Raw genomic sequence first — 10890 nt, forward strand, 5'->3', positions numbered from 1 at the left:
AAAGATGGCTCTCCAGATTAGAGGCTACCACACTTAACCACCAAACCATGTTTGTTCAGATGTTTTTATTGTTTTCCACCCTGGGGACTCTCAGTTAGGTGGAACGAGGGTGTAGAACTGTATTAAATGAATAAATATATAGTCTTTCTCACTGAGATTGGAAGCACTATGAAAGCTATGAACCTCGGTATGGAACTCAACCCTTTAGTGAAAGGATTGTAGAGGGAGGCAGGCACCATTCAGCCTTTACCCTCAAATGTTCCCTCCTGAGTATGTTTTCCTAATTTAACAGAAAGACCCTCAGGCGATACATATTTACGTGTAATAAGTCAAGCGGTTCTCCATAGCCATGGAAGCACTATCTGGAGTAGGAGTCCTGTTTTTCCGGTGGCAACGTATTGTGGTTTGAGTACAGGGGACATTTAATATTCAGGACAAAACAACTGGAAAGATATGATCAGCGTAGACAGGAAAAATATAATGCCAAAACGAACTCCTTTTAGATCCCCAGATTTATGTTCCAAATAATCCAGAGCTTGACAAGTTAAATATTTACTCAGACAAACAACTTGTGCAGCATCCAAATATTGTTGATTCTTATGTCAAAGGGTTTGGAGTACTGGATTAATAGGAAAACCTACCCACCAAATCCAGCTATCAGAAAAACACATCAGCTCAGAGGTATTCATTACCAACTGGCATGTCAAAATTTCGTATATAAACTGCCTCACCTGAAATACAAGCCCCTCCAATTTATCAAGAGTCCTCCAGGAAGGTACTGGTATACAATTCAACATCCTTACTGTACAAATTATCAACATACGTTATTTCCAATGTGGGCCCATGTGGATGTTTAAATCTTGAAACTGGGGCTATGGACAGCCAAGATATACAAGGCAAACCCTACACAAACCTGAGAAAGAGCCCTGTGTCTGCAGAAATACCTGAAATTTTAAAAATACATTGGAGAGTTAAAAGACTCAAGCATGACAGAAACAGCACCTGTACCTCTAAGAAACAAGTGTCCAATTAATACAGAATATTATTCACCAGGTGAGCTCTAGGCCTCATTGGAAGGTTTGTAGCTCTACTTCTACCAGTACCACCAACTATAATTGAAGAAAGATCTTGTGGCCATCAAAAGCCATTGAGCAAAACCATCTTGAGCCAGAATCATCAGCTGACCTTCAGGGCTCAGTCATCACTCAGCATGGTCCTGCCTTCCCTACTTGACATCCCACAATACATTTCCTGAGGTCTGTTAGCCTGTTTGGAAAATGCCACAGTTTGGTTGCTAGTGTCCATTTATCATGCATTAATTTGTTTTGTTTCAATATTAGTATTCCACGGTGCTGTCTTCGAGAGGAAAGCTGAAGGCCTATCCAGCACAGAGGATCCACGCAAATGGATTTGTCTATTTCTGCCACCTCTTTTCCCTCATTAGGAATGTGACAGCTATATTAATTAGCTGAGAAAATAGATAGATTCTTTTGTGTTTACTTCTGGTGCCTCCAAGTTCATAGCTCTCCAGGTCTCTTACTTATTCATGCATATCCGTTTATGCAGCACAACTGAGATTACTTTTTGTAGGAGTCTCTGTATTAAAAAATTTCTGACAACATGCTTGTGTAAGAGACTCTCTTAACCTGCTAGAAAGTAAGTAGAAGAAGAAGAGTTGGTTCTTAGATGCTGCTTTTCTCTACCCGAAGGAGTCTCAAAGCGGCTTACATTCGCCTTCCCTTTCCTCTCCCCACGACAGGCACATTGTGAGTTAAGTGAGGCTGAGAGAGCTCTGACAGAACTGCTCTGCAAGCACAGCTCTAACAGGACTGTAACTAGCTCAAGGTCACCCAGCAGGCTGCATGTAGAGGAGGAGTGGGGAATCAAACCTGGCTCACCAGATTAAAGCTTGCTCTTACAGTTTCACCTTTGCACGCTAGCAAATAGAAACAGCAGCGACTATTAAGACAGAAAGATTTTCGCTTTATGGTACAAACAATCCAGTCAGGTCATCTGCATAAGTATTTCTGTTTCCAGAGCTACCACTAATACAATTGATCTCTAAGCTACAGAGGTCAGTTTCCCTGGATAAAATGGCTGCTTTCAAGCGTGGACTCTATGCCCTTGTACCCTACTGTGGTCCCTCCCCAAATCCCACCCTCTTAAGATTCCACCCCCAAAATATCCAGCTACTTCCCCCCCCCCAGATCTAGCAACCCCACTAACACTAAAAAGACTGAAGCAGCCAGAAAAGCGTCAAACAAAATTTAACTTTTAAAGGAGTCCTAAATCTATCCTACAAGCCTTTTGAAAATCTTGTGCTCTCATAAATATTCCAGAGAGCCTGGTGAAAGAATCTCTATCAGGGTGGCCAAAGTCTGGCTCTCCAGATGTCCATGGACTACAATAACCATGAGTTCCTGCAGGCATGGGCTCGTGATAATTGTAAACCATGGATATCCAGATCGGCCACAGCTTGGCCACTGCTGTAAAACGGAACATCCTGTCCTGATCCCGTTTTAATCACCAGCTAGTTCTTTCTGTAGCGTTTAAGGCAGGGGTAGTCAAACTGCGGCCCTCCAGATGTCCATGGACTACAATTCCCAGGAGCCCCTGCCAGCATTCGCTGGCAGGGACTCCTGGGAATTGTAGTCCATGGACATCTGGAGGGCCGCAGTTTGACTACCCCTGATTTAAGGTATGTGGGTGGGTTTGTATAGCCTGATCTCACCAGATCTTGGAAGCTAGGCAGGGTCTGCGTTTGGAACAGAGACCACCAAAGAAGGCCCCTTGCTGACTGCCCTAAATCCGCTGCAATTTACACCTCCAAGGAGGTTTGTAAGGCCCATCTTGCTTCAATGTGCTATAGAAATAGAAAGCAGTGTATCTTTAATGGGGAACTTCTCAAAAACCGGCTAGAGAGTTTATTACAAAATTGAGCTTCATTGTAGCATTGGTGGAGGGGGGGGCAGTTAGAATAATCCCTTCCCACCCTCTTTGCAATTTTCAACACAAAGAAAGGTGATCAAAATGCTAATGTCGGCTTCAGCACCTCTGCTAAGGTTATACTTTCCCCCAATCTGTTGATCTGATATCAGTGGGATCCAAATCGCGTTCTTTCTTTTTCTCCGTATTGATTGGAGAATCAGCCTCAGGAAGAATAATTTCAGCAATCAATGCCCTGAAAGTGTCCCCGTGCCGTCAAAGAAATGCAAATAAGTCTTGCTGACAGATGCCAAGTATCATAAACTCAGCCTTTCATATTTAAAATATCATAAACAACAAATTATCCTTTTTTTCCATCCATATCCCTAAAGACCTCAAGGGAGCCAAGCCTCTGTGTTTTCACAGCTGCATTGCATTTAGAATGGGGCTGTAATGGCACTAAAATAAAATATTAAAAGGTAAAGGTAAAGGTATCCCCTGTGCAAGCACCGAGTCATGTCTGATCCTTGGGGTGATGCCCTCTAGCGTTTTCTTGGCAGACTCAATACGGGGTGGTTTGCCAGTGCCTTCCCCAGTCATTACCGTTTACCCTCCCAGCAAGCTGGGTACTCATTTTACCGACCTCAGAAGGATGGAAGGCTGAGTCAACCTTGAGCCGGCTGCTGGGATCGAACTCCCAATCTCATGGACAGAGCTTCAGACTGCATGTTGGCTGCCTTACCACTCTGCGCCACAAGAGGCTCTAAAATCAAATATACGACATAATTCAGATATAGCAACAAACCTTGATTATCTCTTTCTTCATGGGCAACAAGCTCATTCTTTCTTTGTATTTTTTTATTTTTTGATGGTCAGTAGGTAAGTTGAGGGTGCCTTGCAATCCGGGATTCAACAGCGTTTGATCCTGGGTTTGTAGGGAATCCTCGTTTGTAGGGAAAGCCACTGTAGTGCAGTGGTTAAGAGCGGTAGACTCTAACCTGGAGAACTCTTACGCATGCAGCTAGCTGGGTCCCCTTGGGCTAGTCCCAGTCAGAGCTGTTATTACAGAGCAGTTCTCTCAGAACTCTCTCAACCCCATCTAACTCATAGGGAATATTGCCATATGCGAGGTGTTGTACCACGCTGCTGCTGGTGTCCAGCTTGGGGCAGGTTGCTCCAAGTCTTCTCAGAACCATAAGGGGGAACACTTGGCCCGATGCACCCCCCCCCAGATTTGTGCTCCCGACAAGGTAGGCAGGGAGGTGAGGTTCCACCATGCTGCAAGGTGGTGTGGACTGTGGACCTTTTTTAATTTGTAAGAACCTGTCCCATGCAGCTCCACTGTGTGTGGTAGTGCCACCTGGGGCATTTTCTTAAAATTTGCAACAATGCGGTATTGCAGACAGGGAGGCTGAGAAGTCAGGCCAGAACGGCCCAACAACGAGGCCTGTGGCAAAAAAGGTTGCTGGGGGCGAACTGAGGGCCTGAGTCGTGCCAGGCCTGGCAATGCCCTGGACTAGTGCCAATGTCATCTGGAAGCGGGAATTCAGCCAGATCCTGGACAAGTGGTGAGTTGGGCCAAATACCTTGTGCGGAAATGGTCAGAGTGTCAGTTGTGGGGAGAGGAAGGGAAAGAGGTTTGCAAACTGCTTGGGGACTCCTCTGGGTAGTAAAAAGTGGGTCCAAAAAAACCCAACACTTCTTCTCTTATCCTGCCATTCGCATCCAGTTGTGCAGGAGGGACAGTTGTTGCTCGTTTTCCCTTCAGGATGTCACATGCCACATTGTTCCCTCACCCTCATTGTTGGCTTTTGGGGGTTGGGTTCCCACTCGAGCTTGTGAAATTCCTTGAGCTAGGTTGGAGCCTGGGGAGGGCAGGGTCTAGAGAAAGGAGGGACCTAAGCAACGTGTAATGCCATAGACCAGGGGAAGTCAACCTGTGGTCCTCCAGATGTCCATGGACTACAATTCCCATGAGCCCCTGCCAGCATTTGCTGGCAGGGGCTCATGGGAATTGTAGTCCATGGACATCTGGAGGACCACAGGTTGACTACCCCTGCCATAGACAACACCTTATCACTTGATCTTGGTCATCTACAGATCAGTTGTAATTCCAGGAGATCTCCAGGCCAACCCTGTTTGGGGAGCACAGGAGGGTGAAATGCAAAAAGGAGAACAGCAAAACTGTTCCATCTGCAGTTCTACAGAATCCAATTTGAAGTCAAAAATTACAAGATAGATAGATAGATAGATAGATAGATAGATAGATAGATAGATAGATAGATAGATAGATAGATAGATAGATAGATAGATAGATAGATAGATAGATAGATAGACAACCTAGTGAAGTATGAATAAAAGATCATTCAAGTTCAAATAACAACCATCATAACAATTTACTATTATGGGAGAGAAGCTATATAAAAATCCAATAAACAATAATAATAAATTTAAAAGTGTGTCATTGCTCATTGAGCATGTATCTGATCTTTGGTTAGCCTCTGAATGCAAACTTGAAACGACTTCTGTCTCTCAGAATTCTCCCAAACTGTATTTCTTAAATAAAGAACAAGCACTTTGCAGTTATGGTGCTAATCCACAGTGCTTTTGTTATGGACCACTTCTGCTACCTACAAGTTGTGTGTGGGGGGGGGGGGTATTTAGCTGCACAATCAGTTTCTTTGCTTGTGCTGCCACCTACTGGAGGAAGTACGGCAAGCCTTTGGCAAGTTTTTACAGAAGACGTCAATCTTGGGCCTTCAAGAGGAAAGCCTGAAGGGCGTTAACTGTATTGCCCATTAGAAAAGCAGTCGATATAATTAGGCTTAATTTTGACTTGTGTGAAGTTGAACTTCAGGGCAAAACCTATGACCAGTGAGACAGCATAGATTTCAGAAAGGGTGCCCTCCTGTGCAGAAGAACGAGGGCAGTAAATCGGGTTGATTTTATTTATTTACCTCATTCATAGTCTGCCTTTCTAGGAACTCAAGGTAGATTGCATGGATTGAGTCAATACAATCAAGAGGTTGGGGCATCCAATAAACACTGAAGTAGGATTTGGTCTGCAGATCCAACCAGAAGTCTTAAAAACCAGAACTAAAGCAGAAGGTTATGTGCTAACAGGATACATTCAATGATGCAGAACTACACAGTAGGATCGAACTCACGGCAAACTCAACACAGTAGCATAGACCACAGTCCCTAATAATTTATCCAAGTAACTTTGAGAACCGGTTTGTACAAGGGTGGCCAGGTCCTAACCCCTGGCCACAGATGGGAGAAGGGGAGGGAAGGTGGCCAGGTCCAAGTTGGGAAACTCCTGGAGATATGGGGATGGAGCTGGGGAAGACAGGAACCTCAGTGGGGTACAATGCCACAGGGCCCACCTTCCAAAGTACCCATTTTCTCCAGGGGAACTGATCTCTGCAGAATGGAGATGAGCTTTAATTCTAGTGGATTCTCTTCCCTTGGTCCCGCCTGCACTCTTCTACTACTTGCTGGAATATTATACTGGACTATTCTATTACTTGCATAGTAAAACCCTCTTGAGTAATTCCGTTTTGCATAGTAGAAAGCCACGAGAGTGGGATTCTTTGTGGCAGCTTTAGGCCGACCATCCCACAATTTGGGGGCCACAGCTATAAAGACCCATATATAGGCAATAGGGGTGCCAGTCCCCAGGTAGGATCTGGGGGATTGACAGTTCATCCCCAGGCAACAGAAATCAGTGACAATGGCTGCTTTGGAGGGCGGACCCCATAGCATCACTCCCCATCAAGGCCCTTCCCGGCCCCAAATCCTGCCCACTCCCAGCTCCACGCAAAATATCTCCAGATACTTCCAAACCCAGAGCTGGGAACCCTAAGAGGCAGGGTACTGAAACATCTGGAGAAAACCCCTATGACCCTTTCATAGAGGTTTAAAGGTAAAGGTATCCCCTGTGCAAGCACTGGGTCATATCTGACTCTTGGGGTGACGCCCTCCAGCGTCTTCATGGCAGACTCAATACGGGGTGGTTTGCCAGTGCCTTCCCCAGTCATTACCGTTTACCCCCCAGCAAGCTGGGTACTCATTTTACTGACCTCGGAAGGATGGAAGGCTGAGTCAACCTGAGCCGGCTGCTGGGATCGAACTCCCAACCTCATGGGCAAAGCTTCCAGACAACATTTCTGCTGCCTTACCACTCTGCGCCACAAGAGGCTCATTCATAGATGTTTAATGAGATGTTATTTACTGGGTGGTGATGTTTACCTCCATGGCATGAAAAAGCTGCCTATTTCTGCACACTGAGGGGCACATTAAAGGGGCAGGGCTAATTTCCCCAGGCCTGTTGGCAGCCCTTGCTGAAGTGAATAATTTTGGGTAGAGGTGACGAGACGGAAGTGTCATAATGGATAACCAGAGTATGAACCAGTCTATTTTGGGAATCTGATCATGGGAAAAGCTGAGTCAATCAAGGAAGCCATGACCTTCGCTTTGAAAGATCTAAACAAGGCTGTTAGCGGTTGGATGCTTTGGAGGTTATGAATCCATAAGGTTACCATAAGTTGGAGACAACTTGTCAGCACATAACACATGCATAACACATGGTCCCTGCTTTGGCCTCTGGGTTGCAGATTTTGGAACCATTTCAAAAATGGACAGTCTGTTTGAATGAACACAGCAATGAGACAAAAGGAATATGTTTGCGTGGCATGGGAATGGACAATGCGTCATGCAAATCAATTTCCGCTCTCTTACAAATTGCATTGGTCTCCAGTCTTTGGTAAATTGTCCAGGTCTTGCTAGTTCTTGGATTGTCCTTTTCCTCCCTTTGGAATGTTTTTTTTAAAACTTGTTCTCTCATCTACAGTATCCTTGAATGGCTTCCGCAGTGGCATATTTTAGGGCTCAGAAGCTCAACATTCTCATTTATTCATGTGCTCTAATTCTGCAATTTTTGTTGTTTTTTTAGCATTCTGAACTGTTCTGACTGTAACTGTGGGAGAGGGAACCTCCTCTGTTGTTGCTGCAAAGTCACCTGACTGCCACTCTGGCACATGCTGCTGGCAGGGCCTTATGGGAATTGTAGTTCACGGACAAGGAGACTTCCCCATGGGGACACAGCTGCTTCTGAATGCCAAAACTACTACCTTTCGCCCTCTGAGGTATACTGTTCCTCGTAGAGAGTGGGCAGGATGGATCACAGCAGACCACAGGCTCCCATGCAAACTTAAAACCCCCATCATACCATCCCTCAACCGTGAAGGTTTTTTTAAATCACTGGCAAGTCCATAATGGAAGCAGCTCTGCTTCCTCATTCTCCTGCATTTCAGACCCCTCTGCTTTGCCAGCATGATAAACTTTCAAACAAGGCCCACCTCACACCATGGTCACTGATCAGAGGTAGAGCTTTGTTGTTTCAGGAGCATTTGCAGAAGGCTGTGGAGGAAATGCCATGCATACCACAGAGTAATCCTACTAATTTACATAGCGGTACAGTTGGCTTGGTTGCCAGGGCAAATGGCATGTTCACGTGATCGCTGACAGAGACACAGAATCAGCGGCAGGTGCTCAAGCCCCCATTGGTGGGCGAGGGACTGCAAGCAGAAAAGGGAAGGAAACCAAAAATACGGTAATATTTATGCATTTAAAAAGCGCATCCTCAGTGCCGTCACACGCAAAAAGTCGTTGCAAAGCTAGTTTCAGATACTATGCTGAAAAAACACAGTCAATGCTATGAGGAGGGGCTGTCATGCATAATAATAAATAACACAGTAGGTTTTGCACAGTGAAAATGGTCCCTTGTGCAGAAATAAAAATGTATTTTGGGGCAGACTTTTTGTGAGGTTTCTTGCCATGCATAATACACCCTGGATGGTTAAAATCCTTAACACTATTTCGCTCCCTTATATATTTGGGAAACAGCCTCCTGGGAGGAGACTGTCCAAGGCCCTGTCCGTGCAAGTCCACTCTGATTGGCCCTCCTCTTCCAGCTCCCTCCCTGCCTGCTAGAAGCCTTGTGGCTGCGGCCTTCATTGTCACCCACGAGGAGAGAGGCAGCAACAGGACTTTGCAGCTCACAGGTACGCTCCTGCTGGGAGGGAGCCAGGGGGGAGTTTGCAGCCTCCCTGTGGGCCGCAAAGCCCTGTTGCCGCCAGTGGGGGGGGGGCTTTCACGGCCATCCTCTCACGCCCTCCTCCCTACCACCCCTTTCCAATCCCATGTTTAAAATGGGCTTTGATACTAGTGTTATTATAAATTCTGTGGCTCCTTCTACTAAGTGAGGAATATTTTCTTGGTGGAAGACTCCTTCTAGTGGAGTCCTTCTGACCAAGACTGGATCTCATGTAATATCAGTTTATATTTAGAATATGTTCTGGGTGCCAAAGGAGGGGTCTCCTGGTAGACAAAGTAGAGGTTTTCCTGTGCCTTCCCCGGCTGTACAAAATAGCATCTGAGGAAGCATATTTTTTTGCAAAATACAAATTTACCCTACAGTATTGCACTACATTGTTCTAGTACAAACAGTTAATACTGTGCCGATGCATTTCACAGGGACAATCTGATATTCAGCTCACTCTACAACACAAATAGGCACTGACATTTTGTCATCTAAGTACATCTGCAGAGACTGTGCAGCCCAGACTGAAGCTCGTCCAGGGAGAAAGGCAACCTCCTCGCAGGAAAACGCCTTTTGTTTCCAAATGTTTAACACATTGAGCTTCTGCTGCCACGTCAGGCATAGCTGAGCGGCAGACTTGCCCCGCTTGCTGTGGAAATGATTCTCCAGCTGTTTGGGGACAATGAAAAAGAAATCTGTGTCTTCAAGACGCTTCACATATGAAGTTCTCATTAAAATACGTGTTGGCTCTGATAATGGGCACACAAAGCCGTCTGGAAATACAAATGGTACATGACTTTACATTTGGATTAGGTTACTTTACTAGATCTTTCCTGAATGGGAAAAGGGATGTGCTTTGAACAGGGACATGCCATCCCATGACCATCACTATTTTGAGACGACAAAGTCTTTGGCCAGTCTTGCTTTACCAACCGTAGATGGGGCTATGCTTTCTCTGGTAGATCAAATTAAGGAGAAGAGCTAGGGTTTTTTTCTGTCCTTTTTGCTACCCAAATGAGTCTTAAAGGAGCTTACAATCGCCTTCCCATCCTTTCCCCACAACAGACACCTTGTGTAAGGTGACCAGATTGTCCCACTTTTGGAGGGACATCTGGGGGCACCTGGCAAATTGTACCTATGTTGAAATTTTAAAAATATATATTACAATACTATTTCTGCATTCTATGTATTCTATGAAACTTTCAGTTGCTCCATATAGACCAATTTTTAAATCAAGAACCCCCCCCCCCAGTCAATGGTGTCCCACTTTACCAATATTAAAATCTGGTCACCTTAACCTTGTGAGGCAAGTGAGGATGAGAGAGCCCTGAGAGAAGTGTGACTGGCCAAGGTCAACTGACTGCAGGTAGAAGAGGACTGGGGAATTGAATTCAGTTCTCCAGATCAGAGGCCTGCTCTTAATGCTCGTAATCACTACACCAAGCTGGTGTGGGGATGCTCCAGGACCTGGCCTTGTGGATGGATAAACAAGTCGGCCCTGTGGTTGGGAAATGCTTTATTTCAATGACTTCCGGTTTATAAGCTGGTCAGTTATTTATATAACCCTGTGGGTTTGGCCCCCCCTGTTAGAGAAGGGGGGGAAGTTATTTTGTCCCTCAGAGGGATCTATGGGTGGGTTTTGAGGGGGGGGAAAGAGTTCTGAGGGAAAAGAGGGAGTGGTCGTTGACTAGCATTCCCCGCAGTACCCTAGAGCAGGGGTCGTCAACCTGTGGTCCTCCAAATGTCAATGGACTACAATTCCCATGAGCCCCTGCCAGCATTTGCTGGCAGGGGCTCATGGGAATTGTAGTCCATGGACATCTGGAGGACCACAGGTTGACTACCCCTGCCCTAGAGAGCCT

The 10890-nt window shown here is 45.7% G+C and overlaps 1 protein-coding gene across 3 annotated transcripts in view; it reads right to left on the reverse strand.

Moving 5' to 3' along the window:
• The window catches only part of LOC143839468 (uncharacterized), a 197554-nt gene that overhangs the window by 78217 nt on the left and 108447 nt on the right, over positions 1-10890 (reverse strand). The gene's annotated exons all lie outside the window — the stretch shown is intronic.

The sequence above is a fragment of the Paroedura picta genome, chromosome 6, assembly GCF_049243985.1.
Source record: "Paroedura picta isolate Pp20150507F chromosome 6, Ppicta_v3.0, whole genome shotgun sequence".
NCBI lineage: Eukaryota > Metazoa > Chordata > Lepidosauria > Squamata > Gekkonidae > Paroedura > Paroedura picta.